General features: G+C 39.0%; 1 long non-coding RNA gene across 1 annotated transcript; it reads left to right on the top strand.

Annotated features, from left to right (window-relative positions):
* Positions 1-2,932: 2,932 nt before the first annotated feature.
* Positions 2,933-4,177, top strand: LOC124258203. Its single transcript, XR_006893537.1, has 2 exons — positions 2,933-2,994; positions 3,868-4,177. It is a non-coding gene; the product is annotated as an uncharacterized LOC124258203 (long non-coding RNA).
* The last annotated feature ends 812 nt before the right edge of the window (positions 4,178-4,989 follow it).

Raw genomic sequence — 4,989 nt, 5'->3', positions numbered from 1 at the left:
GGTTAGAATTGGTCTACAACAAGCCATGGTTTTAACAAACAAAGCTCAACATCTGAAATCTCGTTTCCTTCTGGTCTGAGCTGCTATTTCATAGGGGATCACAAATCAATGTTTATGTCTTCTGATGTCATTAGTCATACAAATCTAAAAATTATGTACGATTCTACTATTTTGAAATGTGATTCATAATAATATAATATATAATCAAAATTCATTTATATAGCGCCTAGTATCCATCTGACTAGTTTCTCACTGGACGCTATAATCTGATTACTATTACCCCGGATAACCCAAGTTGCCTCTTAGGCGCTAGAAAGTTATAGTCACATGACTTTATGCAACCGGGTACCTATTTTCTGCTGGGTGAACAGAGGCAATTTTTGAACAAACATCCTAGCCTAAGGTGAGACCACATGTATCACATGTGCTTCGTTGTGGGGCAGGACTGAAGTTTTAGAAACTCTCAGGAGTCAAGCTGACAAACATAGTCACCCATCCAAGGACTCTCCGCTTAATTTCAACTGATTTGTGACCTGAGCTCTGCGCACAGGACCACACACCGCAACAATAATCATTTGTTCTCATGAGTTGTACAATCTATTTTTAAGTTTACATTGCAGTAACACTCAATGAAACACTCAACACTCTGAAACTAGTTATTTAACCTTATTTTAACGAAATCAACTGATTTTCACGAGCTAGGATATGGACTTGCCTTTTGGCATCATTTACATAGTTTTGCCTTTGGATCATGCCCTTTTTATGCAGGTACTTAATCTTTGCTCGTATGTCATTGTTTAATTGCACGCAGTTTCTCTTAACTTGGTTTCTCGAGAACAGACATAGCTATCAGCATGTAGCTTGGTAATATGTCTTGGAAGAAACATACTTTAGGCATAAGTTAAACCTCAAAATGCACAGAGAAATCTATAGGAGTCTGCGGATGTTGCCATTTACTCTTGTAACACTTTCCTGGTAAACGAATACATAGCATAAGATTTTAAAGTGAGGTACATAACAGGAGTCTCATTTGTGATCAAGTGACTGGCTGATTAAATCTGACACATAATACATTAGGATATATATGTGCGGCTATGTTGCAGTTGGATATACAGGGGTAGGAAAGACCGGCTGCTTTTCAAAGAGTGAGTATACTTCTTTTATTGTGAAAAGATCTTTAGGATATTTTTCATCGCTTTCTTATCTGCAGTAAAATACATGTCTGTTATGTTTCATTTATCAAGAATTTCCGATCCTAAATTTCTGTGAATGTGGAAATATATGAACATGAATATACACAAATGTATTCGGTAACTCATTTGTGTTCAAGAATGATGAAAAATAAAATGGAGATACAAATGGTTTCAAACTTTAAACGCTTTTATTGCATCAAGGTGTTACCTTACTGGGATCATGTACAAGAGAGAGAAAAAACATATAGTGTTTTAAGTGAGTCTAAACACACACACATATAATAGCATGTGCAAATATCGTGCATGTGAACAGCCGCGTTTTGGTGTAATGTTTTGATAAGAATTTTTATCATTTATTGAAGTCATGACAATATTGTTTTCAACGTTACGAATTACATCACATAAGTTCGTGTGTAAACTGTACCTTTAAACATTATGGAATATTTTGCAAAATCTAGTTTAGAACAGTTGCCTGAGGTAAGTGGCTATATTTACACTTTACAGACTAAATTTTGGAAAGGATGCGTATTTGAGCAACGTTAAAAAAGTGTATATTTCATGCTTGTAACATATTCAGTTATGGTGGCTTCAACAGACCTTGTGGATAGAAATACAGACAAATATTACAAAGTCATGATGTTAATCTATATTTTTGCATTTTAACAGGAAAATTTGTCGTGGTAGTGATCTTCATGGTTGTGTCCTCGATACCGATAGCTATGGCAGTCATTGGTAAGCTCTATGAATACAAGTTGAAAGGAGGAATTCATAACAATTTTCTAATTTGAAAATTCAACAATATTCGATTGCAGTATACCAGTCATAGTGAAGTAAAACCTCCTCTAACTACACCTTGGAGAACCACCAACTGTGTTGGTTGAACTTCCACTGCCTAGACCCACTAACCATCGCATACATCATATTAGAATAGCCTTACTGGGAAGAACAATACCACATGTATCAAAATCGGTTCTCTTACTTCAATACACTACTTGACTGCCTGGAGATGTACTGAGGTCGTGTCGGGAGAATATAATTTTATTTATCAGTCAATCAACATCAAGGTTTCAAAGTCGAACTGAGCAAAGAATTCCAACAATATATGAATTCTGTATCTCGGAATCGAATATATATCAGTAAATTTCGGCTGCCATAAGCCTTGTATGTCCTGTGTGGATTTTCATTGTTTATTGAAAGATGAACCACTATCTGACGTTGGTAAGAGACGTTCTGCCGCCATATGGTTTGGTTACAAGTAGTTCCAGCACTATTTGGCCGTGTGAACATGCCACTACTATACATGTATGCTGCGGTTAGTGAAGTCCCACATCAGCCTGCCGTGTCTAGTGGAAATTTAACAGTCACATTCTGCAGGAGATGGACCCACACCTATATGACGAATTACATATGATTCACAATTAATAAAGTGAAGCCGAATCATTTTAGAAAGCTGTAATCTGATTGCCTCAAGAACCCAAGAATTCTTCATTTACATTTGAAGGTCAAAGTTCGATCAGGTCCGTCCTATCTGTCTAAAACATCTGGTTGTAACTGGGAGCAACCACTAACATTACACTACTTGGAACTGCTGTTTCCTTTGCAGGTATCAAAGCACTTCTTGATCCCAAAGTTACTTGTCACTTCATGATTGAACTCTACCTGGCAGCGCATGGCCTGTACTCAGTGCTGGTCCTGTTCGTCTCATGTTTGAACGTCTCTGGAATTTGCGTATGCTCAGACAAAACCCAACAGCGCTGTCACGGATTGATGGCATATTTCTATATCGGGTTCTGTTTTGAAGGTGAGAGAATGTGTTGGTGGGTGATGAGTGAGTGGGTGGGTGAGTGAGTGAGTGGGTGGGTGAGTGTGAGTGGAAGGTTGTGTGAGTGAGTGTGTGAGTGGGTGTGTGTGTGAGTAAGTGAGTGGGTGGCTGAGTGAGGGAGAGAGAGGTTTCACGAGGCAATATTCCAGGAATATCACGGCGGGAGACACCAGAAATGGGTTGGTTTTGATTGGTTGGTTGGTTTATTAACGTCGCACTCAGCAATATCCCAGCTATATGGGATCTATAAACAAGCGAGCCTAAAACCAGATAGTCCAGTGATCAACAGCATGAGCATCGATCTATGCAATTAGAATTCGATGACACAGCTTGAATATTGCTGAGTTTGGCGTAAAACTAAACTCACTTACTCATTAGTTATATGACGCCTCTGTAGTTGGATTTCTTCATGGTGTTGGGGGTACAGGTGTGTTGGCAAAAAGTGGCAAGACTGGGCAGCCATTACTGTAATTCCAAGAAGTGGGAAATATCAAAAAAAGAAAAGCTACAGAAACGAAACAGGATCATCAACAGGGTAGCCTCGAAGTATAACCGTTAACCCGTCACACGGGTTCGATTCCCCACATGGGTACAAAGTGTGAATCCAGATTAGAGTGTCCCCCGCCATGATACTGCTAAAAGCGGTGTAAAACTCACGAGGTTTAATCTAAACATTAAAACAGAAAATCTTGCATCGTATATTCTAGCGATTTTACATATTTCAAATGCCTGCCTTGTTTAAATCGTGATGCATTTGGGTTAATCAGTGATGCGTTTATTCTTTCATTCGTGATGCATTTATTGTTGAATCCGTGAAGCATTTATTGTTTAATCCTTGATGTGTTTATGCAGGCGCATATGCAGTGGCTGGGTGTTTCTGCGAGGGCCAGATATATAATGAAGCACTGGCCTTCCTGATCGTCATGTGGATTGTCCCGTTCATCATCATATGTCTGGTCGCAGCGATAATAGACGAGAACTAACCACGTGTAACAGATGCTGACAACTCATCACCTCACAGTGAACGAAACAAGTAGTATGAGGACCGTGACTGGCCAACTCAACAAATGTACAAGCTGTGAAGTAAAACCGACATCGCCCTTTCAAAGAAATAACTTGAAATGTGAAAATATAATTTTATCAGATAAATCTTTTATCATTTCACGAGACCATATTTGTATGTTTGCAAAACAATGCTTGAAAAAGACATAAACCACGGCTTAATTGGCCACAAGTTATATCTTCAACAAAACATGGGGACGGTATGGTTCACAAATGTTGAATCATCGCTTATGGACTTGGAGCTGCAGCGAATCCACATTCTGTTAGTTGAGAACTGTTAGGAGGTGGAGGGGTAGCATGGTGGTTAAAGTGCTCGCTTGTCACGCCGAAGATTTGGGTTCGATTCCCCACATGGGTACAATGTGTGAAGCCCATTTCTGGTGTCCCCCGCTGTGATAATATTGATGAGAGCGGCGTAAAACCATACTCACTGAGAACTGTTATGAACAATCGTAAGCTGTCAATCCCTTGAATGAATTTCAGGAAGATATTTGAACATCTTCCCGAAGTTCCCGCTTGATACCTTCAAGAAGCCAGTTATGTTCATACTCGCATGTTGTCTGCATAACACGTAATTTCCCGTCACCTGTATTGGCAATGCCTGATTATAAAGAATGATTTTTACTTTGCATCGGCAATATTGAGGCCATATAGCGATGAGAACAAGTTGAATAATATTTAAAAATCTGTCTACAAAGGACAGTACAATAGTATGTTCAGTATCAAACCAATTCTTCATTAAAAATATTACTTTGTATGACTATTATTTAGTATTAATTACAACTAGGCTATAGACCACTAGCGACCAATGTAATACCACCTTCCTGGGGATCAAAGGGACTTACTTATGCTTCCGACATGATTCCCAGGCCATCGCTTTGGCCACCAGTGGTTGTATGCAAGGTAAATCAA

Source organism: Haliotis rubra, unplaced genomic scaffold (genome assembly GCF_003918875.1).
Source record: "Haliotis rubra isolate DU_JTF1 unplaced genomic scaffold, ASM391887v1 Scf686, whole genome shotgun sequence".
In the NCBI taxonomy this organism is placed as follows: domain Eukaryota; kingdom Metazoa; phylum Mollusca; class Gastropoda; order Lepetellida; family Haliotidae; genus Haliotis; species Haliotis rubra.
The sequence above is the reverse complement of the archived record's forward strand: the minus strand, read 5'-3'. Positions and strand labels throughout refer to the sequence as shown.